Source organism: Chionomys nivalis, chromosome 23 (assembly GCF_950005125.1).
Source record: "Chionomys nivalis chromosome 23, mChiNiv1.1, whole genome shotgun sequence".
Lineage (NCBI taxonomy): Eukaryota > Metazoa > Chordata > Mammalia > Rodentia > Cricetidae > Chionomys > Chionomys nivalis.
Genome location: NC_080108.1, coordinates 3,550,585 through 3,568,711, shown reverse-complemented (window position 1 = coordinate 3,568,711; position 18,127 = coordinate 3,550,585). Strand labels below are relative to the sequence as shown.

The 18,127-nt window shown below is 45.9% G+C and overlaps 1 protein-coding gene across 1 annotated transcript in view; it reads left to right on the top strand.

Annotated features, from left to right (window-relative positions):
- Positions 1-18,127, top strand: part of Tenm4 (teneurin transmembrane protein 4) — a 664,092-nt gene that overhangs the window by 138,549 nt on the left and 507,416 nt on the right. The window contains 1 exon segment of the mRNA XM_057756666.1: positions 1,544-1,599. The gene's annotated coding sequence lies outside the window, so the exon portion shown is untranslated.

Sequence of the window (18,127 nt, the reverse complement as noted above, 5' to 3'; positions counted from 1 at the left end):
TGTTCCACAGGCAGCACCTAACCCCTGGCAGCCGCAGACATTTGTGTGCAACACAGCTACTCTGGTGGACTCAACCCTTTGGCAGCTACAGACTCCACCTGGGTTGCAAGGTTGCTTTTCATTGGACCATGGCGAGAAGGGCAAGAAACAAAGAAATGCAGGAACTTCTTTGATAAATCTTTTTAAAATGAAGTTAAGGGCCAGGGAGACAGCTCGGTAGGGAAAGTCACCTGCCACCACGCCCAGTGTCTCGAGTTTAATTCCTGAAGCCATGGGGTGGAAGGAGAGAACCAATACCCACAAGTTGCCCTCTGACTTCCACCTGTGCAATGCGCCATGCCCCATCCCCCACGCACACAAAATAAATACCTAAAGGTAAAGCAACAACAACAACAAAAATCTGAACATTAAGTAAAGCAAAACCAAGTGACTTGATCTAGAAAACTTGTACTCTACGGTATAAATGGCACACAGATATGGAAAACCACGTGATAGCGGGCCCCAGTGACTGAGCAGGTTTGGGAGGGATTGCCAGCCAGACTGAACTAACCTTCTTGGTTGTGAAACTTTCCCGTTGTGGTTCCTGAGGATCACGAGATAATATCTGGAGGCAGTGTCAGCTCGGCAGCTGTCACAGAGTAAGGGCACAGATGGATGGTTTCCTTTCCTTTCCCTTGGCCTCTTGTTTCTTACTTCAAAGCAGTGTCTGTGCATGGCGGGCTGGCCTGCCTCCCTTCCTTCTCAGAGGGGAGTCAGCTGAAGGCTGGGTGAGTCCAGCGGCTACACTTGCCCACCCTGAACTCCACTGGACCCGGCGTAGACAGTGCTGCTGCCAGACGCCAGAGTACAAGCCTGCGAAGTGCTCAGAGGAAGGGACTAGAGACGAGAATGAGACATAGAAGACAGGCAGCAGCGCTGGTCTAACACTGGGGATAAGAAAAGGGGGGCTTGTGGTCTGATGAGTCCCTGAGATTTCATATCCCATTGTCCTGCCATGAGAAATAATAAACTATATTCCTGGGAGAAAAGGGGACACAGGCTTCAGTGCCCAGCACCTGTGTTGTCTCACAACCACCTGTAACTCCCACTCCAAGGGACCTGATGGCCGCTTCTGGCCTCCCAGGGCACCTTCCACACACAGTTGATCCATGCAAACACACATCGACAAAAATTACAAAATAAATATAAAAAAATAACCCCACATGATAAAAGAGAGCGTGTGAGGTAGTTCTCTTGGTGCGCTTTCTTACGGTGTCCCTAGCATAGTATGTCGGCATCTATGAAAACCAAAAGTGTATGCCAAAATGATTGGAAGGCTGCATTTCCCACACTGCAATCTAAGTACTGCCTGTGTTGTGCTTGACACACAGCCATCATCCGGCTTTTAAGTTTCCTTACGCTCACACTTCATTTGTGAACAGTTCCCTGGTGACCCCTGAGCATCTGAAACACCCTGTTCCAGGAACATGTTAGTGTCGAATCTTTGACACCTGTGGGTGCAGAGGACACCCAGGCTCATTGCGGTTGTCTTCTTGTTTTGCAGATGGACAATCTGAGGCTGAGAGAGGGCTAGCAATTTCTCGGACCCTTGGGCAGTAGGTAAGTTATGATGCCGAACGCATCCTGAAACAATGCGTACTTCTGGTCGCCAGGGCTTCACCTCAGTGGGGACCTGCACCCCAGCCTCCTGACTTCTCTGTTTTGTGTAAAAGTAAGGAGATAAACTGAGGCAGTTTGAAGTATTTGGGTATTAATCAGGCTGTGATTTCTGTTTTGTTGCCGTGACCTGGTTGAACTCTTGAGCAGAGAAGTTTGTGAAGATCTCTTGGGCCTGGGTGAGGTCTTTCGGCAGGATGGCGGCACTCATTAGAACCTGGCTGGTGTGACACTCGTGGCCTGTGTCTTTGGGAGCCCTGAGTGTTTTTTGTAATCAGCAGTCAGTGGGTCTGTACCCAGGCCCTGTGACAACCTATCCCGGGACTTTCAGCAAGTCTTTCACCCTTCGTCCTCAGATCTGTTCTTTTCAGTGTTGCTTTGGAGCTGGCTTTCATCAGACTCTTAGGTTTCAGCTCTGTGCTGGGCACAGAGAGTGCCAGGTTAATGTGGAGTAGCGTGTGCCTCCGGGATATAAGCTCCTCCTCCCACCACTGTAATTTCACAGAAACCTCTAACACCCGCTTTGGGGTTCATGGTTATAGTGTTTTTGTGATTGATTTGTTTGTTGCCAAACGGATCACCACTGGTTAGTGTTACGTGACACAGCTGGTAAATCTATGAATGAGAAAGTTGCCCTGGATATGCTTGGGACACAGACTGACACTAAGTTATTTCTGACCTCAATGGACTTCCTCCAGGGATTTAATCTCATGAATGAGAATTCTTAAAAAGTTCTTTGACGGTTTCATATATGTATATAATGAAGTTTATTCATGAATGACCCTATTAAACCTATTCCTCAGCAGAAAGGATGGTGCTTGGGTAACTGGATTTCAAGCTAAGTCCTGTGCCTTTTGTTGTTTGCTTTGTTTTGTTTTCCCGGGTCTAAGTCTTTGTTTTACGAAAATCAGTGCCTTCCCTCCCCAGAGCGAAGATAGTCTGAGCTCTGGACAAGTTGGTAGCCAGAGGGCAACCTGCCCAGGGCCAGAGCCCCTGTTTCCAAGTGGCTGGGATTTAACACATCAGAGAGACTCTGCCAAGGGCTGCGGGGGCGCACTCCCCTTGTGCAGTGACCCTGCTGACGACTGCTGCTTCCCAAAGCTGAATGGTTCTGGACTCAGAAGCAAGCTCTTAGCTCCGGCCCCTGCAGAACCTTGCCTCAGGCTCTGCATGAAGAGCCTTAGGGATGAGAGGCTGAGCTCTTTGTTTATGTGGATGACAACTTCTGGGGCTGAAGGAAGCTCTTAGGCTCCTTCAACGTCTGGAATTTCAAAGGGTGCACGGATAACCTCAGACCTAACCTGATGTTTCTATTTGAGTGTGGATTGGGAATGGCTGGTGGTCCTATTTAATTGAGAAGACAGGCGTTGTGGGTTAAGGGGGAAGGGAGGGAGGGAGAAAGAGAAGGAGAAAGGATGAGAGAAAAAAGGTCTAAGCACTCTTGAGAGAGAGAGAGAGAGAGAGAGAGAGAGAGAGAGAGAGAGAGAGAGAGACATATAACCAGATTGAAGTTTTCATCAGAGCTCTGAAATGTGCTTAAAAAGATTTATTTTAATTTTTTGTTGATGCATTTGTATTGGTGTTTGCCACCTGTGTATTGGTGTCAGCCTTTGCTGGAGAGATCACTGAATCTCTGAGAGCTGGTGTTATAGATCTCTGTGCTCTCCAGGTATGGGTGCTGGTGATGAAGCTTCTCTCCGCACCCCAAAACGGCTCTTAACAAGCCTCATCGACCTCTCTGATTACAGTGGGAGGCCAGCTATCTCTTCATCCTGGCTAGAATTACCCAGATCTCTTTTACCTTCTTCTTTCGAGTCAACTACAAACTCTTGCTTCTTGTACTAATCTCTGTGACAGGCACCCCCCCCCCCAACACACCCTTTGCTGTACTCCCTCTCTTCAGGGCTGCCTTCTCTCCCTTCATCTGCCTCACTCAGCAGGAACAAAGCAGGTGATTGCCCGACCTGACAGGTGATAGCTGCCATGCTCTTGGGACCGCCTCCCCTGATGTTCAGTGTTGTCCCAGCAAGAATCTTTGGGGTCTTTGTTCAGCAGCTGCTCTGAGTTTGGAATTCGGGGGGCATCTTCCTTTCTCTGTGGGTCACTTTCAGCTGCAGGCAACCCACAGGGCAGAGCCTCTCCCTGCCAGGTAGGGTTTCTCTTCACCCCAAACAGGACAAGGGGAAGGCCTGTTGAAAGGAGGACTTGGCTCTACACTGTGAGTGTTCTGCCAGGGCTCCGGAGCGGCACTCGTTCCCAGAGTGATTATCTTTCCTGCATGAGAAGCAGGTGCTTGGTGACAGGAGCAAGGCAGGCTTAGCAACAGACTTATCAGGCTCTCTACAAGAATGTGTTCCTGTAAACAGGTCTGAGTCTGTGTTGTTTGGTTTGTTCCTCTCTCACCTGCTCAGCTGTGGGGCTGCTGCGATCTAATTTGCATAGCCTGCTGCAGAGGTAATCAGGCCCTGCCATGCTAAGCTCTGCTTCAAATACTGTTGTTTATCCCACAGTCCTCTGACGGGGACTAGACCAGGCAGGTTCTGGTTTCCAGAGAAGCCCCTGGCTCCCCCAGAAAGCCCTGTGGAGTAGGCATACATGTATGCATGCATGCATGCATGCATATGTGTGTGTGCATGTATGCATGTATGCTCCTCACTTTACTCCCAACTTGGCTTTTCTTCAGCATGTCTGTTCAGTCTCTTTGCACAGGCTGTTGCATGTTGGTCTTGAAAGTGTGCCCTGTGTGTGGCTGTCTAGGCAGGGGACAGAGATGTGTCGGGATCAGATTCCGTTCCTGTTCCTTACATTGATCCTTCCGAGGCAGCTCCCCCATCACAGACTCTGCAGTCCCCTCTTCCTCCGAGGCTGTGACCTCTCCCCTTATCTGACTCACAATGGACAAAGCTGGTGTCTAGGCTCACAAGGTGGCTGCTGTGTGCCTGGAACCCCTGCTCCTGGCACCTCTTGTTGTTCAAGGAGGAAGCTTTAGAGCCTTTGCAATTCTTTTTAATGAAGGGCAGATTGCTGATAATCCTCAGGTACAACTGACAGATATATACTAACCATCGCTAGTACTTGTCAACCGAGCAGCAGGAGTAGGGAGTAGGGGTGTCAGTATTGTGTATGCGTTCTCTAACTGTTCTCAAGATGAGGTAACTCGGCTTCCAAAAAGCCTGTGAACGAGATCAAGATTGTGCAAATGTCTGGCAATCATGCTAGGATTTGTATCGAGGTGTTTAGGCTAGAAGCCATAAGCCCTGGCCTTATATGAAACATGTACATACAATACCTAGACCAAACGGGGTGTCACTGACTGGAGCTGGATCTTTAAATAGCAATGCTATATCCTAACACTTTGTTGCCTGTGGTCTCCCTCCATTGGATGGTGAAGTTCCCTGAGGTAGCAACTGGAAGCCCCAGCCATACAGAGCTGGGTCTGCAGCAACTCAGGGATAGAAGATCGATTGATCGATAGTGTTAGCAGTAAGTTATTGACTGTGTGTTAGCTGCACATAGCCCTAAGGGCTTTCTCAGGTGTCTCCGAAGGATGAGATGAGCCCTAAGAACTGCTAGGTGAGGTGATTTCTTCATCGTGTAGCCGCTCTGAATTACAAACTCCTTTTAAATGATACAGGGATTGGTCACTTCACATGGCCCCTTGATGAATCAGATATGTAATTAGCATTGATACGTGATTCTGGCGCTGACATTTCGTGGCATGCTGTTTGTACGAAAGAAAACTGTACTAACCTAGGGCGCAGTGGCATGTTACTGTAGTAAGTATAGAAATGTATTCCAAAAGCACAATAAAAAGACACGCTGAATCCATAGACTTCCACAGCAGCTTGCTGTTGCTACCAAGTAGTTTGTACTGTAGACAATGGTCATGTTCCACTGTCACACCTCTGGCCACGGCTTGTTTACCTTAGCATCGCCATGATCATACGAACAACACTTTGAACTCTATCATGATAATGATGGTATAAGCAGTAAAAATTTCTGCCAGCTCAGTTATAATCCCAGAAGACGGTTACTGCACATGTGATCTGTTATTGATCAAAACATCCCGGTGTGATCTATGAGTGCGATATTTTGTTTAATTTCTGCAACACCCTCTTCACGAGATGCTCTACTTATTACCATTTACAGTAAAGGCAATGGCTTGAACGTGCTTTGCCACTTCCCCAGTTTGCACAACTTAAGAGTAGCAGACCCGGGAGGGATTTGGCCTAAGACTCCAGAGCTGGCACTCAGTGAAGGTCCTGCCCACCGAGATGCATTGGTTTCTTAAGTGATTGTCCTCACAGGCACAGCTGGGGGTCGTGGCTGCAACTGTGAATTCCTATGAAGCTGTCACTCAAATCCTGTGCCTGACAACCTAAAGCAGTGTTTCCATACAGCCAGGGTGGAGCTGGGAAAGACTGAGAAGCTGTACAACGTAGAAAAGATGATATGAAGAGCCCCTGATAGAGTCAGCGCACAGTGGGTCCTTTCGGGGGGAATAGGCCTCATTTGTACCATACAGGCAGGACAAAGACAGCCTCAACAGATGCTCTCTCAATTCATGGAAAATAGTGGGGCAATTTGCGACCACGTTCTCTGGGGATTTATTTTTTTCTCTATCTGGCAAGTTCTCTACAGCCAAATTATTAGTGAGTGCGGCCGAGCGAAGGGTGGGGGTGCGCAGATCTTGATGCGTTGCTCTCAAGGGACCACCTTCCCTTCCCTGTGCTGTCTCACAAGACCTTCTGGGCCTGTGACGTGTTTCATCATGTGGAGTTTCATCTTATGCAAGCCGGCGAAATGGTCCTCCAGCCTCATGGTGGCAAGATAATTGACCCCTTGTGACTTTGTCCGAAAGGTATTAGGAACACGCGTGCCTGTAATGTCAAGCAGCAGAGAAGCTGAGCTGAGTCAGGGAATAGGGGCTTGGAGAGGCTCCCAGGGGCTACTGGGCTGCGACTAGATTTCTGGTGGAATTCATTTGTTGCCCTGGGTCCCTCACATGGCATGAATCCAGGCTTTGTTCAGATTCTTGAAGACACCAATGACTAAGTGGTCTCTTCTACAAGCACCAGGGCAGGGGAAACTGTTTGGTGGATGGAAAGGGTAGCTAGAATAACCATGTGGTGACCATGGAACTATATAGCATCACAGACTTGCCTTTGGATAGAATCAGAGCATTGCTCTCTTGGTAACTCTCCCTGTGCACCAAAAGGAGAGACTGTCCTAGTCTTGATCTGAAGCCCAAAGGCCCTGTCTCTGTCCTGCAGTGCGGAGGGTTTTTCACTCAAGCTCTTGAGAGCATTGAGAGGGTTAAGGAATCCTCTCCAGGGCTTTCATGGGAGATCAGCTGTAAATTCTCTTTTGACTCCTGGGCCTCAGCTGAGGAGTCTCCCCTGTCTATTTGGATGTTAGGTTTCTATGATACTGAGGCAGATGTTCAGCTGGTACATCTGACCCCTACGGCAGTGTGGTTCTGCAGCCCGCACCCGCTCCCATTGTCTGTTCTGATTGTTCAATGCCCACGTACAACATTGGTAAATCCTTTGCATTTGCCCTCTATTTGCCAGAGTTCTTTGTGCAGAGCCTTCTGCCAGTTGCTCCCCACACAGGTGCAGCAGGACCACAGCTCGTCATTGAGCCACTGCCGCACCTAACGGAACACTCGTGCTTGGTGACATCTGCTTGTTCTACCTACCAGTCTACCCTGGGGTAGCAAGGTCCCTGAAGGTCACCAGTTCACACTGGTATATGGGGCTGGTGGGTTTCTCTGTAGACCATGTTCCCGTTGAATCAAAAGCCTAAGTTTTATCGCAGTGGCAGGTCTTGGACCTGGATCTGTGTTTGCTGTCTCAGCCATTGCCTGTCTCTTCAGTGAACCTGTAGCACCACACTGTGTCACATGACTCTGAGACTCCTCCCACAGAGCAGGTGAGAGCAGCTCCCTCAAAAGAGTGACCAGTGAGGTCTCTGAGGCAGATCCCCTCTGGAGTGTCCCTTACTCATTTTGTTCTAAAAAGGCAAAAAGTAAAAGGAGTAACAGAAGAAATTGTTTATAAAGATAAATATGTACACTCAGCATCCAGGCAGACTAGGGATTCTATGCAGGCTTTGCTCCTTATTCAGACATTTGACCTTAAGGAAGTGGGTAAATCTCCTGTCTCAATTTCCTGGCCTATAGACCGTGAGTGATGATAGAAATGGCATTAAACATTTAAACATTTACCATGTGCCCAGCAAAATCTAAGCATATAGATGGCAATCCTTACTCAGAAATATAGCAGGATTCCCTCTTCATCCTACAGAAGGGAAAACAGAGGCACAAATGGCTAGGCAGCTTCTCTAAGGTCAACTTCTCTAAGGCCACATGGCCAGTTGACAGAGGCAGGCCTCACACTCAGATGGCATGGGGGCAGAAGCTGTACTTAATCTGTGTGCTTCTCTGGCTCCATGTGACGCTATGAAGGGATTGTAGGGAACATTCCTGGCTCAGGGACTAGAGCCAGGCTCCTTATAAACTGGTTCTACTTGTCCTGTGTCTATCAGAGTCAGGAAGCACTCTCTCTCCGAGCCCCTTCTGTGTGCTCGGTACTGTACTCCAGCTTCTGCGTGTATCACCTCCTTTCAGTATACTGGCCTTCCTTCTCAGTCCCCATCCAGTCACGCAGGCAAGTGAACAGCACCGTGATGAGTCTTCTCAACAATGAGCGACCCAATGAGGGAGGAGTCCAAGCAGGAGAAAGCCCTTGTCCAGCCTGCAGCCAGGACTTACACATTGGATTGTTGCTCCATCTTCCGTCTCCACTATGTTCTTTAGTACTTGCTACAGGATCTAGACATAACCAAGACTTTGGGGTCCCACAATAGCATAAAGAGAGCCCAGTCCAAGGGGTCCCCTAAGCTAATAGCCATGTTTTCCAGGACTCTCCCCTGAAGGTGTCAGAATCGAGAAAGGCAGAGATCAGCCTAGGCTTAGCAATAAAAGTGCCGTGTGGTGTGGGAACCCTTTAACCAGTCTGTGTCTTTTGTTCAAAAGAGTTAATGACAACCTGACTTTGTGTGCCTAAATTGATGCTGACTGCATCATGCCAAGAGTCAGGGGAGTGTATTCTTCAGGCCCCTGACGACATCTTTGATCTATGATGATCCCCAAAACTAAACTGTGGACAAGAGCAGTCTCACCTAGAGTCAGAGGCTGGGAGGAGTAGTGTCTGAAATGAGAGAAAAAGAGCCAATTCAGCACAATTTTACCTCGGATATCAGCAAAGGAGAAGAAAGATGGAGAACTTATCTTTGAGTCTCCTTGCTACCTAAGGAAAGAGGAAGCAGAGGGAATATGTGTTGTTCTCATTGGCTGAGTGCTTTTTGAAGAGCAAGCAAACACAGATGACAAGCTACTAGCTGGGCACAGAGACATCGAGCTTACCCAGGGATGGCATACATGATGCAGGGAGTGGGCTTTCCCTGACTGGGTCTGGGCAGGCTCCCTTGCAGAAGGTTTATAGGCACACGCTCCTCAAACCAACCACTGAAAACGAGAATAGGATCCAGAACAAGGTGGAGGGATGGCAGGGGGAGGGCTACAGTATTGTCATAGCAATGCTTCAATTGACCCCACTGCAAATCTCGGGCTGCCTCTTCAGGTATCCCATGCTACATGCAGTGCTGTTTACCTTACTGCACTGGTGCAGTAGGAGCTGCAGACTGCGCCTCTCTGGAGCTGAGGGGCTCATCTGGGGATCTAACAGCAACTCTTTCCAGAGCTGGAGGAGTGAGCGCCTTGGTTCCCTTGTACATAGCAGGCAACTGCCCTTCTTGCCTGCCAGCCCTCTGTTGACACTTCTGGTTAAGGCTGAACTCTTTACCACTGTGGTTCAGGGTAGTCTCAGAACTCCCCCAAATGCGGGAGTTCTCGATCACTGGAATCCACGCACAAACAGGAACTTATTTGTTCCTTTGCCCTCTTCATCTGTAAGGGACGTTTATTGATGGGGTAATAATAAGTCTTCAGTGTTATGATTGAGCTGGCAAGATCGAACTCTTGGCAGACCTCGGACATTTTCCTGACATGTCTGCTGGAAAATGTGATTTTCTTGTATTTTCCCTTATTATGCTCCCTGGCCACATTCCATTTGAGTGCAGACAGACTTGTGTTCCTCTTGTCTTGCTCAGTGCACCCCTGCCCCTCAGATTCATTTCTTTTCCCATTTATTTCCTAGTCCACACTCTTTATTGTAACTGTGGTAATCTCTAGCAAGCCCGAGCATGCCATTAACCCCGGTAGCCTTCCTCGCCATGGCAGGCTATATCCATGTTAGTGGATGTGGATGACCTAGGGGAGCTCTGGGAGGTTATGGTGTTCTCTGAAGATCAAACATCCCGTGAAAGATAAAACCAGACTTTATCTTGGCTCCATGGCTCCCTAAGTATGTGCTCTTGTGTTCTCCCCTCTGTCCCTTTGATATATTTGCTAGGGTTACTTATTTATTTTCAACGTGCCTATGTACATGTATGTATGTTGGCTTGTGTGTTTCTGTGCATGTGTGTCTGTGTATATATGTGTATATGTGTGAATGCATGTGTGTCCATATGTATATGTGTGTGGGGTGTTTTGGGGGTGTGTCTCTGTGTGTATATGTTTGTGTGTATGTATATTTGTCTGTGTGTGTAGTATATGTCTCTATGAGTGTGTATGTGGATGTGTGTCTGTGTGTGGATGTGTGTTTATATCTGTATGTGTGTATGTGTGTGTGTGCATGCATGTATGCTGAGGCCAGAGGTTGAGGCCAGCCTCAATTGTTTCTCACCCCATTTTTGAGACAGACAGTATCTTTCAGTGAACCCGGAGATCACCAGTTTGGATAGACTGGCTCCCCAGAGAGTCCTGGGGATCCTCTTGTCTCCGTGCTAGGATTATGAAAGTGCGCTACCACACTCGGACTTTTACACGTGTGCTGTGGGTCAAACGGACTCCCGTGCTTTATGTTGTAGGCGCTTTACCCGCCGAGCCACCTCCCCAGCCCCTGGGGTGATTTCTGAACGTGTTCCTTGGGGTCTGGCGTGTTGCTTGTTAGTCTGCCATGTCATTGGAAATCACATTAGAGTTGTGGCAGCTACACATACCTGCCCTGACCCTCAAAACACACCGGACAGCTTGGAGAATTGTTTTCTTTCCCAGACACACTCTGCTTCTCCCTGTGAGCAGCATAGAGCTGTTTATTCATTTCTCTCCATGTTTCAGCTGCGAGGGGCCTTGGGGAATCACAAACTTGCTTTTAGAGCCAATGGACTGGGGTAGACACCTAAGTCCAGACAGAGCTGGTAACGACTCTTGATAAATGACACTGCTCTTGGTCCGAGTGGCCGCTGCCACAAGCTTAAGAGCACCTCTCCAGGGTCGCTGGGGTCTTTGGATGGAATGTGTCTACTCTGCTACTGTTCCTGTCTTCATAGAAGTTGGTTTTGGTAAAGGCAGAACTTTGGTTCTGAGTTGGAAACAAGCTCCACTAGAACCTAAGATAGATTAGGGCATTTCAGAGAGGACCCACTGAGGCCCAGTTCTGTGCCAAGCGTTGATCTAAACACCTAGGGTCATGGACATTAAATTAGTGCCCCACAGTTTAAATTATAAACCGGTTCCTCAGCCCCTCAGCACTCCATGTCTTCTGTACTGTTTGTGGATTGTGTCCTTGGCCCTGAGACAATGACTTCTCTATAAAGAATGGAATTTAGAATCAGCGTGAGCGAGCAAAGAGCCGAATTCAAATCTTCCCTCCTGTCTCTGCTGCAAATTTTTTGGGCAATCAGAGATAAGTCACTTGACCTCCCTGGTCTTCAAGGTCACCGTCTGTATAGACTGTGTTTGCTGTATTGCTCAGATCCCAAATACTGGGGGAGCAACTGTATAACGGTGGTGTTCTGGGAATGATGAATGCTTTGCTTTACACACATACACACACACACACACACACACACACTTATTAATCCATCACCAACAGATGGATAAACAATTCTATACCATTCCAACTTGGTAAACCAATGCATTTACTGAAGTCATGAGGGGTTTCTTAGGCAAATATAGGGGACTCAAAAGTGCCACAGCACCAAACACTCCCAACTCCTCTTCAACCTTCTACCTTCCTTATTCTCTAGCATCCCTCCATGCTCCCACCCTCACCAAGCTGCAACTACTTCACCATCATTACCAGGGGCCTGGCCATACCTGAGTTCTTCGGCCTGTCTCTTGGTCATGTTCATGTCCATGGTCTCCTGTAGGTCACCCCAGCTGCGCTGTTTTGGGGTGGCTGATGGTCATGCTCCACCAAGAGGAAATAGATTGTTTAGAGCACCTTCTCTCCACTCATGTAACATCACTGGGGAAGGACTTACTGGACATTGATAATGTGTAGACGGGGACTGTTTCCTGGAAGATAGCATTAAATCTTCGTTGGGTGATCTAAGGCCGGTGAGTCTGATGTGATAGGGGAAGGGAACGGCGTATTCAAGTTCTCCTTTCCACCATGACTTCATGGAAATTCCTGTTCCTTGTCTGAGGAGTCGCCTTCTCATAATCTTCCTTCCTGGTGAGAGAGGCTGGGTTGCTCAGGAGAGGCAGCGATGGTAAAGAGGGAGGGGTTCCGTCCCTGGTGGTGGCTGCGTGAAACCAAATGTTCAAGCTCTTCAAGGCTAGCTTTTCATCTTCAGATTGGGTGGCCATCTTTTCCTTGTGACGATTGTCTGAGAAGCGCTTGAGATGATGGTACGGATGAGAGCAGATCACAGAGCAGACACAGGCTGGGGAGAGGGTTTGTAGCTGTGGCTCTGTCTCTCTTCTCTTGATCCGAATTGCTTGGCCTAGGCCCTTCACCAGCAGCTCCTGAAGCAAGTGTAGAAGCATATATCCTCCATGCACGCAGCTATCCAACAAGCTATCTATGTGATATAGCCGCCCTTTCCCAATGAGCACCATGCAGCAATTGCTGTGGCTGTCTCCCATGTTCAAGTTTGACGTGTTTAAGGATGGAGCCTCATGTTGCAGTTGGTGCCCTAGAAAACCAGCACCATGGAAACCTGACACATCCTGCTCCGGGCAGGGAAGACTTCATGCAGTTGTCCTTGTGGCTCTAAGTGGGCCGGTGTTACCCTGCATCTGAGAAGAGAGCACTGGGGCCCAGATAGGCAAAGCTGCATACCCAATAGCACATGTTCAACAACTAGCAGCATGAGGGATAGAGACCTCAGTTCTCCTAACTCCAAACCTGGGGCCTATTTTCTATGCCAAGCCCTTCTCCCTGTTTCCTTTCTTCTCATATTATTGTTCCACAAACAACAATAATGGGAAAAGAAATGAAAGCACCTTCCATCTCGCCATTTCTAGCAAGTCAGCTGTTTCCATTTTTCCACATTCCCCACAGTCTCTTTCTTGCATGTTTTTTACAACAGCATTATTGAGATATAATTCACAGGCCATAAAATCCACCCTTTTAAAGCACACAATTCCCTGGTTTTGAGAATCCTCACAGAGTTGTGCAACCATCATCACTATCTAATTTTAGAACATTTCATCACCCCCAAAAGAAGCCCTCATTAGCAGTCATTCACCATCCTCCAGACACCCCGTCTCTGGCAACCACTAATCTACTTTCTCTCTCTATGGACCTGTCTATTCTGAAGATTTCATATAAGTGGAATCATACAAGGTGTTGTTTTTTTTCTCTTTTCTTTCACTTAGCATAATTTTGTCAATGTCCAGAGAATAAGTATTTTACTCCACACACACACACATACACACACACACACACACTAACCATTTTTCTTCATTTATAACTTCATAAACACTTGAATTGCTTATACTTCTTGAGTTATAAATACTGATTTATGTGCCGATTTTTTAGTGGATGTATATATTCTGTTCTATATTCTTATATTGCTAGGTGATACATTCTTTGAATATCCTTAGGGCAATATTGCTGATCCTACATTCCTTGGGTATACCCTATGTGTGATATTGCTAGGTATTCCGTTCTCTGGGTATATCCTGAAGGCAATAGTGCTGAACTATACGTTCTTTGAATATTTTCTGAAAGTTCTTTTGCTAGGTCCTACATTCTTTGGGTGTATTTGAGGGTGCTATTGCCAGGTCCTACATTCTTTGAGTGTTATTGCTAACTCCTACAATCTTTGATTATATCCGGAGTGTGATTTTGCTAAGTACACCTTCTTTGGGTATGTTCTAAGAGTGCTATTTTAAGACCTACATTCTTTAGGTATAACATGAGGATGCTATTGCTAAGTCCTACATGCTATGGGTAAAACCTGGGGGTGATGCTGTTAGGTCTTACATTCTTTGAGTATATCCTGAGGGTGATATTTTATGTCCTCCATTTTTTGGGTATATCCTGGGGGTAATATTGCTAGGTCCTACATTATGGTAACTTCTTGGTGGTTAATATTTTCAATAACTGCCAACCAGTTTTTAAAAGCAGCTATACCATTTTATAATTCCTCTAGACATGCATGAAATTTCCAGTTTCTCATATTCTCTCTATTCACTGCTTTTTATTCTATGCCTTTTCTAAACATTCTCAAGGTTTTGGTGTGTTATCTTGTTGTGGTTTTGATTTGGATTTAATTACTAACAGTGGCATCTTGACATGTGATTATTGACAACTTTAAGAAAATTCCTTGGAGAAATGTCTATTATAGTTCCTCGTCCATTTGCTAATTGGCTTGTCTGTCTTTTTTACTGTTGTGTTATGAGATTCCATACATTCCTGATTTAAGTCCTATGCCCGTGATTTCAGAGTGTTTTCTCCCGCTCTGCGAGCTGCCATGTCCCTTTCTTGAGACGGTGCTCTGAAAGACAAATTCTTACATTTTTGATGAAGTCCGATTTAGATCCTGTTTCTCTTTTGTTGCCTGTGATTTTTGTGTCACATCAAAGGAATCACCGCTTCTCCAACATCGGGAAGCGTTTTTCCTCTAAGACTTTCTGCTCTCACATCTAGGCCTGTGATCCACTGTGCATCGAGCTTTGTGTCTTGAGTGATGTCTGAGCCCAACTTTACTCATTTGCATGAAGTTGTCCAATTATCTTTGAATCGTTGATTAAAAAGGCTTTCCCATTCAGTTGTCTTGGTACTTTTGTCAGAAATCAACTGAGCATAAATATGAGACCGTACTCCCGAGCTCTCCATTTTATTCCATAGATCCGTGTTTTTCCAGTGACCTCTGTCTTCATTATCACCCCTGCAGAGCTGTTCTAAAATCGAGAAGTGTGGATACCTCAACTTTTTCTTGTTTTCCAAGATCTAATCTCCTATATCTCATTCATTTAAATATACGTCTTAGGAAATGCATCTCAATTTTTTTTTAAAGATTTATTTCTTTTATGTATGCATGCTCTATCTGAATGTGTGACTTTATACCGGAAGAGGGAATCAGACCTCACTGGAGATGGTTGTGAGCCATTATATGGGTGCTGGGAATTGAACTTAGGGCCTCTGGAAGAGCAGCCAGTGCTCTTAACTGCTGAACTGTCTCTCCAACCCCACATCTCAGCCTCTAAAAAGAAGACAAGATTAAAAAATTTATTCTAATATTAGATTATTTGATTTATGAAGATAGGATGTAATGCTAGTTATTTAAGATTTTATATTTTTCTCTTTGTGATTTTTTTCAAAAAATATTTAATATGCATGTTTTGTATTTATTTTCTTAACTGTGTTTTTATTCTATTCCTTTTTGGGTAGCATTACAAATAAAGTGGTTTTCTTGATTGCGTTTTTGGATTGATCACTGTTAGAGTATTTCTGTACTCTATACATTGAGTTTTGTCTCTTGATCTTACAGGCTGCCATCTTGATCAATTTGTTTATTAGTTCTCTCTGTCTCTCTGCGTGTGTGCGTGCATGTGTGTGCATGAGTGAGAGAGAGAGAGATCCTTCATATTTTCTATACCCATAATATCTTGCCATCTATGAAGAGACAGTTTCTTTTTCTGCCATCTGAATGTATTTATTTGTTTTCTTGATTAATTTATCTTAATTAATTCATCAGTCTCTAGTCTAGTGTTGACTAGACCAGGAGAAGGGTTAAGAGTCATAAAGGGAAACTTCCTACTTTTCACCTCGAAGTCTGAAGTTAGCTGTGAGTCCTTCACAGATGGCCTCCATCAAGTTGAGGATTGCCATTGTTCATAGTCTATTGACTGTCCTTCATCAAGACAGAGTATTGAATCTTGTCAAATGTTTTCCCTGTGTCTACTGATTTGATTGTGGGATATTGCCCTTTATTTTGTTAATGCAGTATATAAACATTGATTGATTCTTGCATGGGAAGCCATTCTGACATCCTGAGAGAAATCCCACTTGGCCAGAATGCATAATCTCTCCTGTATGTTTTATGCCAACTCAATAGCATTTTATTGAGAAGTTTTGTATCTATATTATGGAGTATATTAATATGTAATTTTCTTTTCTTATCTGTCTGGCTTGCGCATCAGAATTATAAAATAAATTGGAATGGGTTCTTCTCCCTTCCATTATTTTTTGCAAGAATTGACTAAGTATTTGTAGAAATCTTGCTGCTTACTTGAAAACTTTAAAAAGTTGTAGCAGGGGTTGGGAATTTAGCTCAGTGGTAGAGTGCTTGCCTCACACATGCAAGGCTCTGAGAGTTCAGTTCTCAGCTCCAGGGGAAACAAAAAGACAGAGCAACAGAAAAGACTAAAAAGAAGTAGATGAATCTCTGTGAGTTTGAGACCATCCTGGTCTAAAATGCGAGTTCCAGGATAGCCAAAGCCACACAGAGAAACCTTCTTTCAAAAAACCAACCAGTCAATCAAACAACAACAACTAAGTGATGATGAGAACCAAGGTTCTGACAAACTCATGGTTAGGTCTTTTCATATGCTCGTGTCGGGGGGGAAAGATAGCCAGTGAGCACCAAATCTTGGTTAGGTCTTTTCATATGCTTGTGTCAGGAGGGAAAGATAGCCAGTGAGCACCAAATCTCGATGTTGAATGGAATCCTGAACATTTCTCCATAAGCAGAACTGTACATCTCTTGTCATTATGCCAGACAAGGCCCTTAGCTGCAGACCAAGGGTAGGCAGAACAGATGGAATTCCTGCTTTTAAAGAATAAATAACTAGCTATTTCAGCACCGATGTCTGGATAGATTCTCCCCTGAAGCAGACTGTTCCCATCGCAGAGAGGAGGCTGGTCTCCCCTTTACAGGGTGAACGAGACCAATGTTCACACCCTTATCTCCTCACGAATCAATCCTGGTCGCCCTAGAAAACCAAAACATTCACAAGTATTGATAGATTGCTGTTGGAGGGGTTAGTCTAAGGGTCCTGGGTTGGTTTATGTTACTTCTTAACATGTGACTGTGAAAACGGAATAGTCTTCTCTTAAATGGCTTTATCACAGAAAAGCAAGAGCCTGAGATTGTTTTCAGAGATTTCGCTATAGCACAGGGGGTAATGACAAGCCTGAACATTTCTACTGGAGACGGTTGGAGATGTGGCCTCTTGCTCATTCATTTAGGCAGTCCCTTCGTTAGTTAATACAACAGTTATTTATTAAGCTCCTTTCCTGTACCAGCCCCTCTACTGGGGTGTCTGTGCAGAGAGGAATCTATCTGAATTTCTGGCCCACAGCAGCAGATGGTCTGATGGGGGTGGAGCATAGCAAGCTATATAAACAATAACTCCCAGGCATGAACAGAACTGAAAACTGGGTGTGCTGCAAGAAATATAAGCAAGGAGACATCCAGATTGGTCAATGTCAGGAGAAATGTATCTATATAGAGTCTTGAAGGGTACAAAGCCATTTTTCTCGCTGGCTTGCGGTACATGGCTGAGGTCCAAGCAGAACATGGTGTATGATCTTGCAGTCAAAGTCATTCTCGAGGGTTCAAAGGGAGAGCTAGGAAATGAAATGAAGAAACCCAAGAGGCAGATCCTGAAGGGTCTGAGTGCTTTTTATCCCAGGACGTCCAACATGTTAAGGATTTGGGCGTCTGTCCAAGCAAAAATCCTACAATGTCAGAAAGTCAACACTGAAATAAGATGTCACGAAAAAATCATGTTTAGACCTTGGAGACATCTTCTTGAATGGATGCAGGTTTCCTGGAGCCTTGCCACAGAGTCACACCTCCACAGGCCTTTTCCTGTCTGTTGTAACCTGAAAATGCCATTTCAGATGGCTGGGAGGGTAGGGCAGAAAGTGTTGTATTCTGACCCTGACTCTCGTTCAAGCTGGATCAAACCCAGCTTTTCTCATCTGCAAAACAGGGTCACTGATGCTACTTCCTAGGTTGTTGTGACAATGAAATGAACAGGGGGTCTCATAAGCTGGGTGTGGTGGCACGCCTGTGTCCCAGTACTTGCAAGGTAGAGGAGGGAGGGTCAAGGTCATCCTTACCAACAATAGTGAGCTCCAAGCCAACTTGGGCTTCAAGA